The 23,110-nt window shown below is 38.1% G+C and overlaps 1 long non-coding RNA gene across 1 annotated transcript in view; it reads left to right on the plus strand.

Moving 5' to 3' along the window:
• The window catches only part of LOC309624414, a 154,550-nt gene that overhangs the window by 13,997 nt on the left and 117,443 nt on the right, over nucleotides 1–23,110 (plus strand). The window contains exon 2 of the long non-coding RNA XR_014241885.1: nucleotides 2,561–2,749. This is a non-coding gene — a long non-coding RNA (uncharacterized lncRNA). The remainder of the gene's footprint in view (nucleotides 1–2,560; nucleotides 2,750–23,110) is intronic.

Genomic DNA, 23,110 nt, shown 5'->3' on the forward strand with positions numbered 1-23,110 from the left:
CTCAGCCATAGATAATTAATACAGTGTCCTTTTAAAAAATAAAAACTCACAGGAGACCCTCCAACTTCATGTTTTCTTGGTGCAGTTTTAACTAGCATTTCCTGAGAAATAATTTAGCACAGTGGTTTTCAGTGACTAACAACATCAGAATAAATAGGGAAGTTTAAAAAAAATTCAGGTGCCTAGGTTTGCCCTCAAAAATTCAATTTCAATTGGTCTGGGGTAGGATCCAAGCCTCAGTCTTTTAAAAAATTCCTCAGGCAATTCCAGTGAGTAGTTGAAGAATCACTGATTTAGTCTAAATCAACGTTTTAAGCCCTTCTGAGTGCCAGGCGTAGGCGATATAACATTGAACAGGATAAGCAGCTCACCCTTCATGCATAGGTCAGGAGAGAAGACCAACATGTAAACAAACAGTGACAACACTGTGGCAAACCCTCTAGTAGAGTTATGTACAAGGTGTATAAGAAGCACAGAAAAGGAAACACCTAACTCAGTCTGATAAAGTCAGAAAGGGCTTGACAGAGAAAAAGCTAGTCAGCAAGAACATAGCAGGGGGGAACATTACAGGCAAAAGAGAAACAAGAGTAAAGGCACAGAGTTGTTAAAGAATATGTGGGGAGATGGTATGTTCATGTTTGAGTAACATGAACTCCAGAAAAAACTTCAGAAGGGTAGGGAGGAGTGTTGACAGAACACAAAATTAGTGTACAGAAACCAGTGAGGATGAGGACGTGACCTCTGGTGGTGGTATAAGGGATGGAGGGGAGGATTAATTTAATATTCAGGGTACATAATGGATGGGACTTGGAGGTAGGCACTGAAATGCAGAAAGAGGAGCCCGTGATGACTCCCAAGTTCTGGCTTGACCATTGTGTGGGTGGTAGACTGTAACTTTGGCAGCAAATATGGGGGAAGCAAAAGCAGAAGACAGGGAAATGAAGAGCTAGTTTCAAGACCTAAGTTTAAAGACTCAGAAAAAACAACTGGTTGCAGTTGGCACTAGAGATGAACACCAAATTGCCATGTCACTTGCCAAAAGAACACATCTTTGTGGATGATTTTGTGTATTGGGAAATAATCGAGAACATAGCTTCTGTTTCGTCTCTGTGTGCTTTGGTGATTTGCAGTCAGTCAGCTTTCAGTAAGACTGGGAAGATCTTGAGAATTAGCTGTATTTGCTTTTAGAAAGCGTTGTATTTCACTAAGCCAAACAAACCTTTAAAATTGAACAATAAAGGCTGCTTTTTACTGTTGATTTTTGTCCATTGTCTACAGTTCACTCATACCACAGGCTTCTCCTTGGGAGCCTTTACCCCACTTCCCACTTACGTGAGTAATGCCTTGGTTTGCCCAACTATTAGTAGAATTTTGAGCTGACATAAGATTACATTGTGTCATGAGGTGGGAAGGTTCTGATGTTGACATCCACATAGCTTCATTATGATCTGGTCGTTGTCTTAATTTCAAAGGAGTAATACCTTCAGCTCAGTACTTCAGTCTATTTAAGGCATGTTAACCCCATGTATCAGAGTGAAATTACATGTTCTTACTATGAATCTCTGACACTGTAACGTGCTTTCCAGTGTCAATCTACTCACCTGTTCTGGGTGCTTTTTTTTTAAGGAGCAAAGATATCTAGTATCCCCATTAATCACTATTGATAAACTGACATTTTTAACTTTTAAAACTATTTTCTTTCCCCTCTAGTCTGGACGTATGCCCCCACAGGAGGCAGAGAAGCCACAAGGAAATAAAACTGAATCTTACTGTGAAAGGAAGAGATTGCACACTTGTTGTCAAGCCTGCCTTGAGGCTAGTGTAAAAAAATGCTGATGTCCGCATAGCATGTATCTCTAAGTAAATCAAACCTGTAATTCAACTTGGCTGCCTCTAAGTCATTTTGATTCTTGCCAACAAGAACATTAATGAACTTAGTATCTCTACAGGTTTATTCATGTGTGAGACCCAGTTCCTTATTCCTCATTCCAGCAGCTGCCTTTGCTCCATCTGATAAAGTGGGAAGTTGGAATAGGTCACACAAATCCAGATCATTCCTTAAGCACAGATTATTGTAAGCAGTGTCCTCTAAGTCTTCTGTCTGGTTTTAGGATAGAAAGCAATAAAGTTTCTAAGACTTGAATTTGAAAGAAAATCCATACCCTAGTCATTCTTGTCATGAAGAAACATTTTATGAAATTCAGCTTATCCATGCCTTTATTCTTCCTAGTTTTACTCTCCTTTTGACAATGATAAATAATTCAATTGTATTGTACAGGGTACAGTTGTGGGAGTATTCCAGAACACATAGTACTTCCATGGATTTCCCAAAATGGCATGAGACATATAGGAAGTATGAGAAAATGGACATGAATCTAATTTGTCAAAAAAATTTTAAGATTAAAAACATAAAAGAATATAGACCATTTGTTCCCAAATTTGGCCACACATTAGAATCACCTACGCCTCTTTAAAATTCCAAAGCCCAGGCCGCATGCAGACCAATTAAATCACTTTCTGGAGGTGGGACACAGGCATCAGGAGTGTTTTCAATCCCCAGGTGATTCTGATGAACGGACGAGCATGGGGACCACTGATCTCGACAACTCTGTTACCTCATGACTTCAAGAAAAGCCAACTGCAGCTTCTCCTAGACTACCTCCTCTGCCCTCGGTGGGAGGTTCTCTGCTCTGCAGCTTCTCCATCAACTTTGTCAGCTTTGAGCTTAAGCAAGGCCACTGCATGAGAGGTAATTCAATCACTGAAAGGCAACAATTAACAATCAAAGACCACAGGTGGATATAAAATAATCGATTCCAAGTTTTTTAAAATTATTGATATTTGCTGAAATTTTTCCTGATAGCCAAAGTTTTGTGTCTCAGATTTTCCTATTCCATTTTCATACACTGATAGCTTCTTATGCAGTTAGTTTTATGAAACTCTGGTCCACTAGGGTGACTTTTTTTCATGCTTTGGGTGATTGTTTTAGAATTCCTTCTTTGAATTAGTAATCTTTAAAATATCTAACTCAGAGGGAGCTATGCATTGAATGAGAATTGTTTGTTTGCCTTGTTTAACACAGTTTGACACAAAGATAAGTGTTTAAAATTTTATTTTCTATGTCCACATAGCACATTACTTAAGCAATCACTGGCTGTCCAAAAACTGAAGGAAGCTTGATTTTACCTTTTTTTTTAATTGAAATATAGTTGATTTACAATATTGTGTTAATTTCTGCCGTACAGCAAAGTGATTCAGTTATACATACACACACACACACACACACACACATATTCTTTTTTTTTAGCTTGATTTTAAATATAACAACAGCTGTTTACTCATAGATGGTGAATTTCCATGGTTGGCACCCTTTATCAGAACTCAGAATTCCAGCATTTGTACAAATAACCATGCTGGCCTATAAATATTTTCTTAATTAATTAATTGATTTTTTGGCTGCGTTGGATCTTTGTTGCTGCACGCGGCCTTTCTCTAGTGCAGAGAGCGAGGGCTACTCTTCATTGTGGTGCACGGGCTTCTCATTGCGGTGGCTTCTCTTCTTGCGGAGCACAGGCTCTAGGTGCGTGGGCTTCAGTAGTTGTGGCACATGGACTCAGTAGTTGTGGGTCACGGGCTCAGGAGCGCAGGCTCAGTAGTTGTGACGCACGGGCTTAGTTGCTCCAAGGCATGTGGGATCTTCCCGGCCCAGGGCTCAAACCCGTGTCCCTTGCATTGACAGGTGGATTCTCAACCACTGCACCACCAGGGAAGTCCCTGGCTATAAAATTTTAAAGCTAATATTATAATCTGATAAAATGATGGTTTTGCTATATGCTTATATGTATCTTGAGAGAGATTAATTAAAGGAAATAAAATAACAGTTGAAGCTGCTGGATGGTTGAAATTATCTGAATAAGTGTGATCTTGACTTTAATGAATTAACAAGCTTCTTGCTGTAAGTATTTAATTAATTTTAAACCACATTTGATTTAGAAACTGTTTACACTTAATTTATGGTCTAGTGTTCAATTAAAATCATCTATACTATTATGTGCAGGCTCTAGATCCTATTCTTGCATTGGTTATGTCACTCTTTGGTCACTGACTACCACTGAGGAGTAGAAAAAGGAGGCATATGGCTGTGATCTTCTAATTTCTCATAATATTTTTCAGGTGGAACCTTGAGGGAAAATGTTTGTGTAGAAAATTCATGTTTTTTTACTCAGATTTTATTCTGTAAGGAATCGTTTGGGAGGAGTGATAGAAACAAATGAGAATGCATGTTTGTCTAATTAAAAACAAAAGCCTGGGATGTTGCAGTTGTTTCCTAAAATCACTTTTTTCATATGAAGATTTTGGATAAGTCATTATTAAGGAAACTAAGTACAGCTGTGGTATGTTGAAAGCACACCAGCCATGGACTCAGAAGGCCTGGGTTTGAATTCCAGTTGCTTACAAATGTAAGGAGGATAATTTTTATCCCTCCTCTATTAAAATGCTTTTTTAATATATGAAGTTTAAATATGGTCCCAGAACACATTTGTTTCTGCTCCATGAAAATAGTCATATACTGTATGTCAATCTTTTTTTAATTAATTAATTTATTTATTCGGCTGCATCGGGTCTTAGTTGCAGTGCAGGGGCTTCTCTTTAGTCGTGGTGCATGGGCTGCAGAGCATGCAGGCTTAGTTGCCCCGCGGCACATGGGATCTTAGTCCCGTGACCAGGGATCGAACCTGCGTCCCCTGCATTGGAAGGCAGATTCTTTAACCATTGGACCACCAGGGAAGTCCCTGTATGTCAGTTTTTAACTTTCATTATAAGTGAGGGAAACCATGGTATATATAAGCCAAATGGTAACTACTTCCAACATAATGAGATTTGATTTTGAAATATCTTAGAATTTGTATTTGAATGTGAGAGATATTTTGGGAAACTCTAATTCAGTGTGACCCCATTTATAGCAGTGATATTGGGGAACAGGGTTACCAGTTATGGTCTGTACCTCTTAAATCATGTTCTTATTGTATATAGTTCTATTTGGGGAAATATCCTTTGACATATAGTATTTTGAGCCAAGTAATGAGCTACAATGTAGACATACTTAGGTAGAATAATTCAACTTCATTATAAGGTTGTTCTGTAGCTCTTTTTCCTTTCTTCCTTGCAGAATGCATTCCTAGTCTCCTTATTTAAAAAAACAGCAGTAAAAGGAAGTAGTAACTCAGGGTGAAATAAAGCACCAGCCTAAAAAGATTGCTTATCTTTGCCAGGCTAAAGAGAGGCAAATAATTATTTTGCCTTTAAGGCCTTGATTCTGGTTGTTAGATTAAATAGACAGAGTGTTGGCCACATGTGACTTGAGCAGAATTGGTTATTTTACCAAACTTTGGATCAAGGTTTGCTTGAAGTAAGCTGTGCTGTGGATAAACCTTTGGAAGATCAAGAGTGAATTGTATTGCCCTCTACATTGTTTCCACCAGGATATTAAGTGGGAGTATTGATTTTGAAAAGTGAAATTTAACTTATAAGAGCACAGATCATATTCAGGTATTCTTAAATGTAAAATTGATTTTGACCTACCCAGGAGCTATACAATAATAATGATCACAGAGGGGAGAACAAAGTTGCTGTATTTTTCTGTGCTCCTTTTAGGAAGTGTATCCTCCTGGAGCACAGAGGTGGGCTGTTGGTCAACCCAGTTTCCTTCTGGTGTGACATGTTAAGAGTTGTATATTGTCAGTCTTTTAACCAAGATTTGTATTGGGATCATTGCTGAAAGAGGCTTTGAGGATGTCATATCACCAGTATTCAGGTATTGTTATAGGTTTCATCCAGGGCAGATGAAAAGGTAACACAATTACCTAGTGCCCAACTAATTCAGGAGCATGGAGAAAAATAGGTTGATGAAGGCTTAACTCAAGTCAGGTAACATATTATAGGTGGACACGGCTGGGTTAGCTCAGGGTTTTTGTTGAGTGTGTTTTTTTTTTCCTTCAAAGAAGCAGACTTTTTCTAAGATTAGAATCAACATTGCTGGCAGAAGCAGGAAACTTAGGGGCAGGCCATTAGGTGTAAGATCAAAGTACAGCTTCTGTGTCTAAGCTGTAAGGACAGGAAGATACCCATTTTTCTCAAGAGCTGCTTCAGCATAGTTATATCAGTAAGTTATATCAATAGACAAAGGAGAAAATAGGAATATATACCTGCAGTTCCACCATCAGCCAAAAAGCCACATAAGTCTTTCAAACTCTCAGATAACATTCATGACAAGGAATGGTATATTTTGGTGTACTTTTAAGACTTTATCGCTTTCATTTTTTAGGTATGTTTGCGCTCTTTTGTGCTCAGCAGAAGCCGGGGCGAGGGGGATGACAAGAGAAATCTAATACAGAATCACTCTTCTTTTTTTCTCTTGAAACCAGTAGAGTTTAGTGTATGTATTATATACACACATGTATGTATATATGTATGTATTTAATATTTAGCATAGTAACCTGTGGGTTTTTTAGATGTGATTTATTGTGAAGTATAATATACTCATAAAAAAGTGATAATGTGACATGTACAGTTTACGAATTGTTCTAAGAGTAAACACCCCTTGTAACTGCCACCTATGGTGAAAAAGAAGGAGGGGGAGGAGGAGTAGGGGAGGGGGAAGGAGGAGAAGGAGGAGGAGGAACAAGAGGAAAAGGTGGAAGAGGAGGAGAATTAGAAGAAGTAGAATTTCTTCCCAATCAGAACCTTCTCCCCACACTCTTCCCTGAATAAGCTCTAGTTTCACTTTTTATGTGATCATTTCCTTGCTTTTTTTATAGTCTTACCACTTTGGTATGCACCCATATGCACCAGATACATCCATATAGTTTAGTGTTGTGTGTTGGGGAACTTTATGTAAATGAAATCATACTTGATGTATTCTGTAGTCTTGCTTCTTCCATTTGTCATCCATGTTGTTGAATGTAACTGCAGTTTATTGATTTTCATTGTTTTGCAGTATTCTGTTGTAAACGTGTACCACAATTCATTTATCCATTCTTCTGTGTTGGACATCTGGGTTGATTATAGTTTGTCCCTACTTCAGATAATGTTGCCATGACTATTCTTATGCTATCTCTTGGGGCACAGGGCATGCATTTCTATTGGACATAAACCTAGTCAATACAAATAAAAATGTGACAGTGGGCAATGAAACTATCTTCTTCTAAACAAAGATGTAGTGGGCCAGTAATCTAATGAAGGAAAACAACCATTCTTTTGGTTATTCTAAGGTAGTAGGTGCTGTCTGGACACAGAGATGGCCATTTCCATCCAGGTGAATAATAAAATAGAGTATCCAGGATTGTACCTTTGCTTAAGATTCATGTTTGCAAGTATGTTTCATCAGGAAAATAAAATGTTTTAGTTTTTAAACTATCTCTGGTATTATTTCTAGAATTCTAAAATTAATAGAATGAAATGTCCTTAGAGGGCAGAGAATATATCTCACATTTCTCTTAGGTTCTTCACAGACCATGGCAATGCTAGAAAGATGTTAAGGCCCCACTAATTATGCATTGCCTCAATAAATATACTGTGGAGTAAAATTATTTGTACAAATGGTTATAATTTCCAAGGGGCAGGCCCATAAAAGGGGAGAAGGGTGGATTAGTTTAACTTAAGACTTTTTCTGTTTTGAAAGCCTCTTTCCAGAAAAATAAAGAATAGTGTGGATGAGTCAGTCTTTTTTCTCCAGAATTTTTCTTACCAAATTCGTACATGTCCTAAGTGCAGGTAATATAAGTGTATTTCTGAAGCCTTTTAAAATTATGATTTGATCCTTTTGTTTGCCTTTTGAAATGGAAGACAAAATAGACAGTACACTAAGTTTATCACTTCTGATAGACCTGTGCTTCAAAGCATATATATTTTAGGCCTTAGCTGATTTTGCAAGCTAAGTCTAGATCACAGTAAATTGATTTCAGTATCTTCCTGTTTTTTATGGACTTCGTTCTAAAGCTTCAGTCAAAGAATCAAAATGTTTGTCACACTATTCTGGATTAGCTGAAGTCTTGTTCCTGTTTATATGAAATGACCATTTGGCCTAATGCAGTCAACATGAACAATTTACAACTCATCCAAGAACATTTCAAGTATTGAGAAAAAGGCACTTTAACTGAAAAATTAGGGACTTCCCTGGTGGTCGAGTGGTTAAGACTCTGCACTTCCAATGCAGGGGGCATGGGTCAGATCCCTGGTTGGGGAACCTGGATCTCGCATGCTGTGTGGCGTGGCCAAAAAGAAAAAAAAATAAACAAATAAAAGTATTTAATTGAAAAATGACTTATCCAGTATCAGGCTGGGAGAGAACGTTGCTTCTTGTGAATTCAGCATACTACCCACACCACGATTCATTTTGCTCTTTTGTTATAACAAAAGTGTTTGTTTGAATTCTTTTTTTCAATGAAAAGATTCTTATGGTGTATCTACCTTGGGGATTGTAACTTTCAAAAGGTGCTCTTAAATATATTACTACCTTAACATATGGGCATCTAATTTACGACAAAGGAGGCAAGAACATACAATGGAGAAAAGACAGCCTCTTCAATAAGTGGTGCTGGGAAAACTGGACAGCTACATGTAAAAGAATGAAATTATAACAGTACCTAACACCATACACAAAAATAAACTCCAAATGGATTAAAGACGTAAATGTAAGACCAGACACTATAAAACTCTTAGAGGAAAACATAGGAAGAACACTCTTTGACATAAACCACAGCAAGATCTTTTTTGACCCACCTCCTAGAGTAACGGAAATAAAAACAAAAATAAACAAATGAGACTTAATTAAACTTCAAAGCTTTTGCACAGCAAAGGAAACCATAAACAAGACAAAAAGACAACCCACAGAATGGGAGAAAATATTTGCAAATGAAACAACAAACAAAGGAGTAATCTCCAAAATATACAAACAGCTCATGGAGCTCAATATCAAAAAAACAAACAATCCAGTTAAAAAATGGGCAGAAGACCTGAATAGACATTTCACCAAGGAAGACATACAGATGGCGAAGAGGCACAAGGAAAGATGCTCAACATCACTAATTATTAGAGAAATGCAAATCAAAACTACAATGAGGTCTCACCTCACACCAGTTAGAATGGGCATCATCAGAAAATCCACAAACAACAAGTGCTGGAGAGGGTGTGGAGAAAAGGGAACCCTCTTGCACTGTTGGTGGGAATGTAAATTGATACAGCCACTATGGAGAACAGTATAGAGGTTCCTTAAAAACCTAAAAATAGAAGTACCATATGACCCAGCAATCCCACTACCGGGCATATACCCAGAGAAAACCATAATTCAAAAAGAGTCATGTCCCACAATGTTGATTGCAGCACTATTTACAATAGCCAGGACATGGAAGCAACCTAAGTGTCCATCGACAGATGAACAGATAAAGAAGATGTGGCACATATATACAATGGAATAGTACTCAGCCATAAAAAGAAACGAAATTGAGTTATTTGTAGTGAGGTGGATGGAACAGAGTGAATTAAGTCAGAAAGAGAAAAACAAATACCATATGCTAACACATATATATGGAATCTAAATTTTTTTTAAAATGGTACTGATGAACCTAGTTGCAGGGCAGGAATAAAGAGGTAGACATAGAAAATGGACTTAAGGACATGGGGTGGGAGGGCAAAGCTGGAGCGAAGTGAGAGTAGCATCGACATATATATACTACCGAATGTAAAATGGTTGGCTGGTGGGAAGCAGCCGCATAGCACAGGGAGATCAGCTCAGTGCTTTGCGATGACCTAGAGGGGTGGGATAGGGAGGAGGGGAGGGAGGCTCAAGAGGGAGAGGATATGGGGACATGTGCATGCATGTGGCTGATTCACTTTGTTGTGCAACAGAAACTAACACAGTTTTGTGAAGCAATTATACTGCAATAAAGATCTATTTAAAAAATTATTATATATTACTACCTTATTTAAACTATCTGGTTCCAAGATGTGTAGTACTCTGCACAAAGAATAAGTCACAAATCCCCTGAACACACAAAAGGAAAATGCTCAGCTGGGTTTCCCTTTTTATTTTGTTTTTCTGTGGTGGGTTTATGACTCGATACCCAGCTTCTTTATAGATTCACCTCTCACAGGACACAATTCCCTTTAATGTGTTTTCTATGCTTACAGAAAGAAACACTGTGTTAGTATCTTAGTCTGTTCAGGCTACTATAACAAAATACCATAAACCGTGTGGCTTATAAGCAGGAGAAGTTTATTTTTTACAGTTCTGGAGGTTGGAAAGTCCAAGATCAAGTTGATGTCGGGTGAGAGCCCACTTCCTGGTTCATAGCTTTCTTTTTGCTATAACTTCACATGGAAAGGTGGGTCTCATTTATAAGGGTACTTATTCCATTTGAGACTCCACCCTTATGACCTAATCACCTCGCAAAGGCCCCACCTCCTAATGCCATGACCTTAGGAGTTAGGATTTCAAAATATGAATTTTGGGGGAACACTAACATTCAGACCATAGCAGTTAGCAAACATGACGAGAAATTTCATTTTTACTGCATGGCTTTCTTTTGGTATATGCAGAGAAGCACTTTTTTATTTTAAATTAATTAATTTTTGGCTGCATTGGGTCTTTGTTGCTGTGCGCTGGCTTTCCCTAGTTGCGGCGAGCGGGGACTACTCTTTGTTGCGGTGCGCGGGCTTCTCATTGCGGTGGCTTTTCTTGTTGTGGAGCATGGGCTCTAGGCGTGTGGGCTTCAGTAGTTGTGGTTTGCAGGCTCTAGAGCAGAGGCTCAGGAGTTGTGGCGCCCAGGCTTAGTTGCTCCGCGGCATGTGGGATCTTCCCAGACCAGGGCTCAAACCCGTGTCCCCTTCATTGGCAGGCGGATTCTTAACCACTGCGCCACCAGGGAAGCCCTGTTCTGTTCTTGAGGATATACAGAAGTGGGACTCCACAGCCATTCTAGTTACAGGCTGCTAGCATAAATACTAACTTTAATGATCTCTTACTTAAATACATTATGCTATAATCTAACTTGGTGTTCCCTGAACTCTGTTCCTTAAAACACTAGCATCATTTGAAATATAAGGCTCTTCCTGTACCATCAAGATGCCCATTAACATATTAAAAGTTCTAACTCCAGGGAAGAAATTGTACCCAAGGTTTTTTACTTTCATGTGAATTTTAACCATTGCTGTCCTATCAGGGTGAATTATTCTATATTTGCTGCTAAAAGCATTTTATTTTGGCACACCTCTTTATTATTGCTTATATATTGTATAATATCTATAGGAGTTCAGAAAACAGCATGGTTAGAGCAGCCTGGGACAACTTCATGGAAGCATAGATGTTCTTGACCCTGGCCTGCCGCCAGTATAGCTTTCTTTTTTTTAAATCAGTCATCAATTTTATACACATCACTGTATACATGTCAATCCCAATCGCCCAATTCAGCACACCACCATCCCCACTCCACCGCAGTTTTCCCCCCTCGGTGTCCATACGTTTGTTCTCTACATCTGTGTCTCAACTTCTGCCCTGCAACCCGGTTCATCTATACCATTTTTCTAGGTTCCACATACATGTGTTAATATACGATATTTGTTTTTCTCTTTCTGACTTACTTCACTCTGTATGACAGTCTCTAGATCCATCCACGTCTCAACAAATGACTCAATTTCGTTCCTTTTTATGGCTGAGTAATATTCCATTGTATATATGTACCACATCTTCTTTATCCATTCGTCTGTTGATGGGCATTTAGGTTGCTTCCATGACCTGGCTATTGTAAATAGTGCTGCAATGAACATTGGGGTGCATCTGTCTTTTTGAATTATGGTTTTCTCTGGGTATATACCCAGTAGTGGGATTGCTGGGTCATATGGTAATAATATTTTTAGTCTTTTAAGGAACCTCCATATTGTTCTCCATAGTGGCTGTATCAACTTACATTCCCACCAACAGTGCAAGAGGGTTCCCTTTTCTCCACACCCTCTCCAGCATTTGTTGTTTGTGGATTTTCTGATGATGCCCATTCTAACTGGTGTGAGGTGAGACCTCATTGTAGTTTTGATTTGCATTTCTCTAATAATTAGTGATGTTGAGCATCTTTCCTTGTGCCTCTTCGCCATCTGTATGTCTTCCTTGGTGAAATGTCTATTCAGGTCTTCTGCCCATTTTTTAACTGGATTGTTTGTTTTTTTGATATTGAGCTCCATGAGCTGTTTGAATATTTTGGAGATAACTCCTTTGTCTGTTGTTTCATTTGCAAATATTTTCTCCCATTCTGTGGGTTGTCTTTTTGTCTTGTTTATAGTTTTCTTTGCTGTGCAAAAGCTTTGAAGTTTAATTAAGTCTCATTTGTTTATTTTTGTTTTTATTTCCGTTACTCTAGGAGGTGGGTCAAAAAAGATCTTGCTGTGGTTTATGTCAAAGAGTGTTCTTCCTATGTTTTCCTCTAAGAGTTTTATAGTGTTCAGTCTTACATTTAGGTCTCTAATCCATTTGGAGTTTATTTTTCTGTATGGTGTTAGGTACTGTTATAATTTCATTCTTTTACATGTAGCTGTCCAGTTTTCCCAGCACCACTTATTGAAGAGACTGTCTTTTCTCCATTGTATATCTTTGCCTCCTTTGTCATAGATTAGTTGACCATAGGTGCATGGGTTTATCTCTGGGCTTTCTATCTTGTTGCATTGATCTATGTTTCTGTTTTTGTGCCAGTACCATATTGTCTTGATTACTGTAGCTTTGTAGTATAGTCTGAAGTCAGGGAGTCTGATTCCTCCAGCTACGTTTTGTTCCTTCAAGACTGCTTTGGCTATTCGGGGTCTTTTGTGTCTCCATACAAATTTTAAGATGATTTGTTCTAGTTCCGTAAAAAATGCCATTGGTAATTTGATAGGGATTGCATTGAATCTGTAGATTGCTTTGTGTAATATAGTCATTTTCACAATATTGATTCTTCCAATCCAAGAACATGGTATATCTCTCCATCTGTTGGTATCATCTTTAATTTCTTTCATCAGTGTCTTATAGTTTTCTGCATACAGGTCTTTTGTCTCCCTAGGTAGGTTTATTCCTAGGTATTTTATTCTTTTTGTTGCAATGGAAAATGGGAGTGTTTCCATAATTTCTCTTTCAGATTTTTCATCATTAGTGTATAGGAATGCAAGAGATTTCTGTGCATTAATTTTGTATCCTGCAACTTTACCATATTCATTAATTAGCTCTAGCAGTTTTCTGGTGGCAGTTTTAGGATTCTCTATGTATAGTATCATGTCATCCGCAAACAGTGACAGTTTTACTTCTTCTTTTCCAATTTGTATTCCTTTTATTTCTTTTTCTTGTCTGATTGCCGTGGCTAGGACTTCCAGAACTATGTTGAATAATAGTGGTGAGAGTGGACATCCTTGTCTCGTTCCTGATCTTAGAGGAAATGCTTTCAGGTTTTCACCATTGAGAATGATGTTTGCTGTGGGTTTGTCATATATGGCCTTTATTATGTTGAGGTAGGTTCCCTCTATGCCCACTTTCTGGAGAGGTTTTTTCAGAAATGGGTGTTGAATTTTGTCAAAAGCTTTTTCTGCATCTATTGAGATGATCGTATGGTTTTTATTCTTCAATTTGTTAATATGGTGTATCACATTGATTGATTTGGTATATTGAAGAATCCTTGCATCCCTGGGATAAATCCCACTTCATCGTGGTGTATGATCCTTTTAATGTGTTGTTGGATTCTGTTTGCTAGTATTTTGTTGAGGATTTTTGCATCTATATTCATCAGTGATATTGGTCTGTAATTTTCTTTTTTTGTAGTATCTTTGTCTGGTTTTGGTATCAGGGTGATGGTGGCCTCATAGAATGAGTTTGGGAGTGTTCCATCCTCTGCAGTTTTTTGGAAGAGTTTGAGAAGGATGGGTGTTAGCTCTTCTCTAAGTGTTTGACAGAATTCACCTGTGAAGCCATCTGTTCCTGGACTTTTGTTTGTTGGAAGATTTTTAATCACAGTTTCAATTTCATTACTTGTGATTGGTCTGTTCATATTTTCTATTTCTTCCTGGTTCAGTCTTGGAAGGTTATACCTTTCTAAGAATTTGTCCATTTCTTCCAGGTTGTCCATTTTATTGGCATAGATTTGCTTGTAGTAGTCTCTTAGGATGCTTTGTATTTCTGTGGTGTCTGTTGTAACTTCTCCTTTTTCATTTCTGATTTTATTGATTTGAGTCCTCTCCCTCTTTTTCTTGATGAGTCTGGCTAATGGTTTATCAATTTTGTTTATCTTCTCAAAGAACCAGCTTTTAGTTTTATTGATCTTTGCTATTGTTTTCTTTGTTTCTATTTCATTTATTTCTGCTCTGATCTTTATGATTTCTTTCCTTCTACTAACTTTGGGTTTTGTTTGTTCTTCTTTCTCTAGTTTCTTTAGGTGTAAGGTTAGATTGTTTACTTGAGTTTTTTTTGTTTCTTGAGGTAGGCTTGTATCGCTATAAACTTCCCTCTTAGAACTGCTTTTGCTGCATCCCATAGGTTTTGGATCGTCGTGTTTTCATTGTCATTTGTCTCTAGGTATTTTTTGATTTCCTCTTTGATTTCTTCAGTGATCTCTTGGTTATTTAGTAACGTATTGTTTAGCTTCCATGTGTTTGTGTGTTTTAAATTTTTTTTCCCTGTAATTCATTTCTAATCTCATAGCGTTGTGGTCAGAAAAGATGCTTGATATGATTTCAGTTTTCTTAAATTTACTGTGGCTTGATTTGTGACCCAAGATGTGACCTATCCTGGAGAATGTTCCGTGCACACTTGAGAAGAAAGTGTAGTCTGCTGTTTTTCGATGGAATGTCCTATAAATATCAATTAAATCTGTCTGGTCTATTGTGTCATTTAAAGCTTCTATTTCCTTATTTATTTTCATTTTGGATGATCTGTCCATTGGTGTCAGTGAGGTGTTAAAGTCCCCCACTGTTATTGTGTTACTGTCGATTTCCTCTTTTATAGCTGTTAGCAGTTGCCCTATGTATTGAGGTGCTCCTATGTTGGGTGCATATATATTTATAATTGTTATATCTTCTTCTTGGATTGATCCCTTGATCATTATATAGTGTCCTTCCTTGTCTATTGTAACATTCTTTATTTTAAAGTCTATTTTGTCTGATATGAGTATAGCTACTCCAGCTTTCTTTTGATTTCCATTTGCATGGAATATCTTTTTCCATCCCCTCACTTTCAGTTTGTATGTGTCCTTAGGTCTGAAGTGGATCTCTTGTAGACAGCATATATAGGGGTCTTGTTTTTGTATCCATTCAGCAAGCCTATGTCTTTTGGTTGGAGCATTTAATCCATTCACATTTAAGGTAATTATCGATATGTATGTTCATATGACCATTTTGTTAATTGTTTTGGGTTTGTTTTTGTAGGTCCTTTTCTTCTCTTGTGTCTCCCACTTAGAGAAGTTCCTTTAGCATTTGTTGTAGAGCTGGTTTGGTGGTGCTGAATTCTCTTAGCTTTTGCTTGTGTGTAAAGCTTTTCATTTCTCCATCAAATCTAAATGAGATCCTTGCCGGGTAGAGTAATCTTGGTTGTAGGTTCTTCCCTTTCATCACTTTAAGTATATCATGCCACTCCCTTCTGGCTTGTAGAGTTTCTGCTGAGAAATCAGCTGTTAACCTTATGGGAGTTCCCTTGTATGTTGTCGTTTTTCCCTTGCTGCTTTCAATAATTTTTCTTTGCCTTTAATTTTTGCCAATTTGATTACTATGTGTCTCAGCGTGTTTCTCCTTGGGTTTATCCTGTATGGGACTCTCTGCGCTTCCTGGACTTGGGTGGCTATTTCCTTTTCCATGTTAGGGAAGTTTTCGACTATAATCTCTTCAAATGTTTTCTCTGGTCCTTTCTCTCTCTCTTCTTCTGGGACCCCTATAATGTGAATGTTGTTGCGTTTAATGTTGTCCCAGAGGTCTCTTAGGCTCTCCATTTCTTTTCATTCTTTTTTCTTTAGTCTGTTCTGCAGCAGTGAATTCCACCATTCTGCCCTCCAGGTCACTTATCTGTTCTTCTGCCTCAGTTATTCTGCTATTGATTCCTTGTAGTGTAGTTTTCATTTCAGTTATTGTATTGTTCATCTCTGTTTGTTTGTTCTTTAATTCTTCTAGGTCTTTGTTAATCATTTCTTGCTTCTTCTTGATCTTTGCCTCCATTCTTATTCCGAGGTCCTGGATCATCTTCACTATCATTATTCTGAATTCTTTTTCTGGAAGGTTGCCTATCTCCACTTCATTTAGTTGTTTTTCTGGGGTTTTTTCTTGTTCCTTCATCTGGTATATAGCCCTCTGCCTTTTCATCTTGTCTATCTTTCTGTGAATGTGGTTTTTGTTCCACAGGCTGCAGGATTGTAGTTTTTCTTGCTTCTGCTGTCTGCCCTCTGGTGGTTGAGGCTATCTAAGAGGCTTGATGGGAGGCTCTGGTGGTGGGTAGAGCTGACTGTTGCTGTGGCAGTCAGAGTTCAGTAAAACTTTATTCCACTTGACTGTTGATTGGTGGGGCTGGGTTCCCTCCCTGTTGGTTGTTTTGCCTGAGGCAACCCAACACTGGAGCCTACCTGGGCTCTTTGGTGGGGCTAATGACAGACTCTGAGAGGGCTCACACCAAGGAGTACTTCCCAGAACTTCTGCTGCCAGTATCCTTGTCCCCACAGTGAAACAGAGCCACCCCCTGCCTCTGCAGGAGACCTTCCAACACTAGCAGGTAGGTATGGTTCAGGCTCCTCCAGGGTCACTGCTCCTTCCCCTGGGTCCCGATGCGCACACTATTTTGTGTGAGCCCTCCAAGAGTGGGGTCTCTGTTTCCCCCAGTCCTGTCGAAGTCCTGCAATCAATTCCCACTAGACTTCAAAGTCTGATTCTCTATGAATTCCTCCTCCCATTGCCAGACCCCCAGGTTGGGAAGCCTTACGTGGGGCTCAGAACCTTCACTCCAGTGGGTGGACTTCTGTGGTATAAGTATTCGCCAGTCTGTGAGCCACCCACCCACCAGTTATGGGATTTGATTTTACTCTGATTGCGCCCCTCCTACTGTCTCATTGTGGCTTCTCCTTTGTCTTTGGATGTGGAGTATCTTTTTTGGTGAGTTCCAGTGTCTTCCTGTCGATGATTGTCCAGCAGCTAGTTGTGATTCTGGTGTTCTTGCAAGAAGGAGTGAGAGCACGTCCTTCTACTCTGCCATCTTGGTTCCTCTCCCAGTATAGCTTTCTGTAAGCACCAGTTTTATTGCGGCTCTCCTCTGCTCATATACCTTCCTAGACGTGCCAACTCTATACCACCACCATGGAAATTGGCATTTTTTTCTTATTTACTTTTCCAATTCTTTGCTCTAAATACCTTTTAAGTTCATAAAAGAATCTAAAATGTTTACCCCAGATTAATAAAAGCAGTAAGTTGTCAAAAAATATTTAAAAGCCACAGATGACATCAGTCAAAAAGATACTTTCACTTGACTGGTAGAACTATTTTAAAAGGGCTTCTTGGGGACCTCACCACAACTACTGAAGCCCACGCACCTAGAGCCCATGCTCTGCAACAGGAGAAGCCACCGCAATGAGAAGCCCAGGCACTGCAACGAAGAGTAGCCCCTGCTCGCTGCAACTAGAGAAAGCCCACGTGCAGCAACGAAGACCCAACACAGCCCAAAATAAATAAATTAATTAATTAATTTTTAAAAAGAACAGAACAGATAGTTGTCTATATGTTACTCCCTCTAAAACTGTGATTCTCAACAGTGGCTTCCCTTGACAGGATGGGAGCCGAATATCAGTTGGATTTTGTCAGATGTCTTTTCTGCATCTCTTGAGATGACTGTGTTTTTCTTTTCCAGTTTGTTAACATGATGAATTACATTGATTAATTTTCTATTGTTAAGGCAACCCTGCATTCCTGGGATAAATCCCACTGGGTTATGATGTACTATCCTTTTACTGTATTGTTAGATTTGATTTGGTAAAATTTTATTTAGAATTTTTGCATCTACATTCATGAGGGATATCAGTTTGTAAGTTTCTCTTATTGTAATATCTTTGATCTTTGGTTTCATTGTAATGCTAACCTCATAGAATGAGTTGGGAAGTATTTCTTCCTTTTCTATTTTTTGGGACAGTTTGAATAGAATTGTTATTATTTTATCATTAGATGTTTGGGAGAATTTACCCCGAAGCCATCTGGACTTGGAGTTTTCTTTGTGGGAAGGTTATAAACTACTATTTCTTTAACAGATATGCAGTTCATACCAATACCCTCAATCCCACACCACAACGTTGACTTTAGTTTTCATCTTTTCCATATATGTAACTCCCTTTTCTGACAATGAGAAATCTGTCTCCCATTATCTTTAATACATTTACTTCTTTAACTCCCCTGTATATAACCAATCTCCCTTTGCTAGTGCCGCCCCCTTCCCCAAACAAATGCCCTCTTCATCCCACTTGGGCTGACACCCTGCCAGGGGCTGCAGCTACTACCTCCTCCCCCAGCCCCTACCTCACATGGAAGCCCTCCTCACCCCACCTGAGCCCCAAGACCCCACACTGGGGCTTTTCTGCTGCTCAGAAGCCCTCCTTACCCCACCCAGGCTTTGATACCCTATACCAGACTGCCCCATTGCAAGGACACCTCCCCACCTTCTCTTCTCATCGATTTGAGAAATTGTTCTATTTAAACTCCATATTATCTAGTACGTAATTGGTGATTAATAAATACTTAATCAATAAGACTAAAAAGAACTACATTTTAAAATGGACACATGCTATGTTGACACTCTGAGAAAAGTGTTAGTATTGTCAGAATTGCTAGAGTTTGTATGTTTGACTTGATGTTGACTAATTTGTTGACTAACTCTGCATCCATAGACAAATTAAATGAACTTCTTTGAACTCATATTTCTTATTCTGTTAGATGGGATGAAGATAGAAATAATTCTAATATAACAGTAATGTTAATAGACAGCACATGTCGCCTCCTATGCACCAGGTGCTTTGCTAAGGACTTGACATATATTGTCATCTAATCTTCAAAATGGTCTTTTGGAGGAGATACTATTATATTCATTTTACAGAATAGAAAATTGTCACCTGAAGTAGATGCCATTATCTTTCTAATTTTACAGATGAAGAAATGAAGCACAAAGTAGTAATTCATCCAAAGTCATATAACTAATAACTGGTGAAACTGGAATTCATACACTGTACCTCCACAATCCAATATTGCCCAAAACATATGAAAATTTCTAGTACATAGTGGGCATTAGTAAATAATAATCATTTTGATGTATAGTGATTAATTATAACAGCCCTGAATCACTATTGCCAGGTCTATGACATAGGAAGAGTCATGGCACTTTTTGATGGGAGTAGGGAGGATGATCCATTTAAAATTTTTTTTAAATTTATTTTTTATTTTTCATACAATTTTGAAAGGTTACTTTACATTTACAGTTATTACAAAAATTGGCTTATTCCCTGTGTTGTACAAATACATCCTTGAGCCCATCTTACACCCAATAGTTTGTTCCTCCACTCCCCACCCCATGTTGCCCGTCTCCCCACTGGTAACCACTAGTTTGTTCTCTATATCTGGGAGTCTGCTTCTTTTTTGTTATATTCACTAGTTTGTTGTATTGTTTAGATTCCATATATAAGTGATATCATACAACTTGAACATAAATTGGAAGTAATTTTTCTTACTAGGCAGAGTTTAAAAATCCTCACTATTTATTCCAGATTGATAAAGGAGACATTTTTAGGTAGACTCAGAAATAGGTTATGTACTTAAATCTAAAAGGAAACTTAAGATGAGAAAAAAATGTTTCCAGTTGATAAAAGATGAGGGAAAGGGTTAACGGTACCCCAGAGATAAAAGAATAAACAAAATAGCTCAGAGCCGGAGGAAGTAGCCCAGTGGTTGCAAGGAGAACAATAAAGACTTGAGAAGCATCCATCATTCCAGTTCAGAATTTAATAACAGCCCAAGGCCCCTGGATATGTGAACCTGGCACCTGACAGGTGCCCAGTATGTGCTTGTTGAATTGACCTGACAATCCTTTAAAAAGCTTAAGTTGAATTTCTAGTTAAAGGCACAAACCTATCATAAAAGAACAGGAAGGAAGACAGCCTCAAAGTTTCGGAGGCTGGAAAGTATGTTGGTACTGACTTAGCAGACTAGAGAAAGCAATCCTAAACTGGCAGCAAGAAAAACTGAACAGAAACTCAATTTACATTGCAAAATCCCCCAAGACCCAAGCATCTCTGGAAGACAGGGGTGAAGATGGGGTTAAGTCTTCTCTGACAGTGTGTTAATGAAGCAATTATTCTTTTATTCCTTTCCCACTTTACACAAAAACTGCCCTTGACCTTCTCAGCTCCCAGACTGCTGGCTGTCAACCAACATGCAACTGGCAGAAAAATAGAAATCTTCTCTCAGGGAGAGAAAAGAACTAAGATCCTGACATCAGGATGTCCCCAAGGAGTAGAACTGAGATCTTGGCATTAGGAATCTCCCAAGGAATAGACCCAGCTAGATCACCTTATGAAGACTACAGTCAACAAGCTACAAGTACGTACACAGAGTTTCTAATCAGCTTTCAGGTTCACAACTTTTGGTTTGAGCAAACAGCCGGGAAATGCCAAAAGGACAAGGAAAGCCTCTATGACCAAGATATTCAGAAAAAAAGAGAAGTTGTTACATTCACAAATGAAGAACAAGGTGATATGTTAAAAAGAAATTTCAGAGAACAAAGAAACAAGCTTTTGGCAATTAAAATTATCATAGCAGATATGAAGGGGGTATAGAAAAAGTAGATTATACAGAAGGTAGAGTTTAGGAAATATTTCAGAAAGTAAAATAGAAAAGCGAAGACATAGAAAATAGAAGAAAAAAGGTAAAAAAATTAGAAGACCACTCTAGGAGATTCAATACCTAAATAATAGGAGTTCCAGAAAGAGGAAACAGAGAAAATAGAGGGAAGGAAATTATAAAAAGTAATTCAAGAGAATTTCTCAGAACTGAAAGGCATGCTTGCTCAGCATGATGGTCTAAAATAGACCCACACCATATCGTATTATGGCATTTCAAAGCACTAGGGAAAAAAATCCTACAGTCCCCGGAGGACTGGGGAAAATGTTTCATACCAGAATCAAGAATCAGAATGGTACCAAATGCCTGAAATATAACAGTAGAAGCTGTAAGACAATGAAACAATGTCTTTAAACTTCTGAAAAAATGATTTCCAATTTCAATTTCATTTCCATCTATAAGTGTGAGGGCAGAATGAAGATCTCTAAAAATCTACCTATCTTGCACCTTTTCTCAGGAAGGTACAGGAGGATGTACTCCACCAGAACAAGGAAGTGAAGTAAGAAAGAGTAAGACCTTGATCCAAGAAACAAAGCAAAAAGGAGAGTCTCCAGAATGGGTTAAATGGAGACCTCCAGGTGACAGCGGTGCCTAGAAGGCAACATGTCCAGGATGGAACAGGTCACAAAGTTCCAGAAAAGATTTCTTCAGGAAGATGAGATTGATAAAATACCTAATTTGAATATTTCAAGTGGAAATTTGCACACTTTGGGAAGGATTTGGATTAAATTAGCAACAAGTCCATAAAAGAGTAAGTAAATTGACAAAAAGACTGCTGTTAATTTCAGAGAAAACTAAAAAGCTGTGCAGGGCTTATTAGAATTAAGAACTTGTGGGCTTCCTTGGTGGTGCAGTGGTTAAGAATCTGCCTGCTAATGCAGGAGACACGGGTTCGAGCCCTGCTCCAGGAAGATCCCACACGCTGTGGAGCAACTAAACCCAGGCACCACAACTACTGAGCCTGCGCTCTAGAGCCTTCGAGCCACAGCTACTGAAGCCCACGTGCCTAGAGCCTGTGCTCCGCAACAAGAGAAGCCACTGCAATGAGAAGCCCACACACCGCAACAAAGAGTAGCCCCCGCTCGCCGCAACTAGAGAAAGCCCGCACGCAGCAACGAAGACCCAACACAGCCAAAAATAAATAAATAAATACATTTATTAAAAAAAAAAAAAGAATTAAGAGCTTGTACTCATCAAAAGCAAGTGAAAAAAAAAATAAGACTCTTGAGGAGATGTTCACAGTATACATAAATGACCAATAATATCATGAATATAAAATAAACTTGTAAAAATCAATAGTAAGACCACAAACAACCCAATACAAAATAGGCAGGGGATATAAAGAAGTATTTCACAGAAGAGGAAATTACATATGGCCAATAAATACAAAGAGATGTTCAACATTACTGGTGATCAGGAAAATACAAATCAAGATCACAATCATATAGCCATTTCACTGGCAAAATTTAAAAGACTTATAATACCAAATATTGAATAATATGTGGATTTACAAAATCTTTTATGTGTTGCTGGTGAGATTAAAAAATAAAAATATTTTGACATTACCTTCCAAAGTTGAAGAAAAACATACTCTGTGACCCAGCAATACTCTTTCAGGGGGAAAGAGGAAGTTTTAAATATATATAATAGGAGAAAAAAATAAATTAAAAAAATATATATATAGTAAGAGTAAAGTACAAGAAGTTTTACCACAGCACTGTTCACCAAAAACCTGGAAATAACCCAAAAGCTGCACATCAGTGGGAGAATGGATAAATAAACTGTGATCATTTAAGCAGTTAAAACAAATAAATATATGGGTGAATCAGAGTGATTCTATAATAAGTGGAAAAAGTAAATCTCAAATATTATAACCAGCCTCATGTATTTACATAAAATTTTTTTAAATGTTAATCTTCCTGCTTTCTAGTCAGTTATTAGTCATACTCTTTTACTTGTTGTGAGATAATCCCAGAGATTATAACTTGTATTCTTGATGTATAAAACCTAATATAAATTAGTACTTTTATCTCTTCCTGGACAGTTCAAAGGCTTTCAAAAAAAATTTAAATCCTATTTATCACTCTCCTTCCTTATTTACCATTGTTTTCATGTATTTTAATTATCTCTATGTTTTTAGATCCACAAAACATTATGACTGTTGTTTTCTGCAATCAATATTGACCTGGTTTACCCACAT

This window comes from Balaenoptera borealis (assembly GCF_965194805.1).
Source record: "Balaenoptera borealis genome assembly, chromosome: 2".
NCBI classification, from domain to species: Eukaryota; Metazoa; Chordata; class Mammalia; order Artiodactyla; family Balaenopteridae; genus Balaenoptera; species Balaenoptera borealis.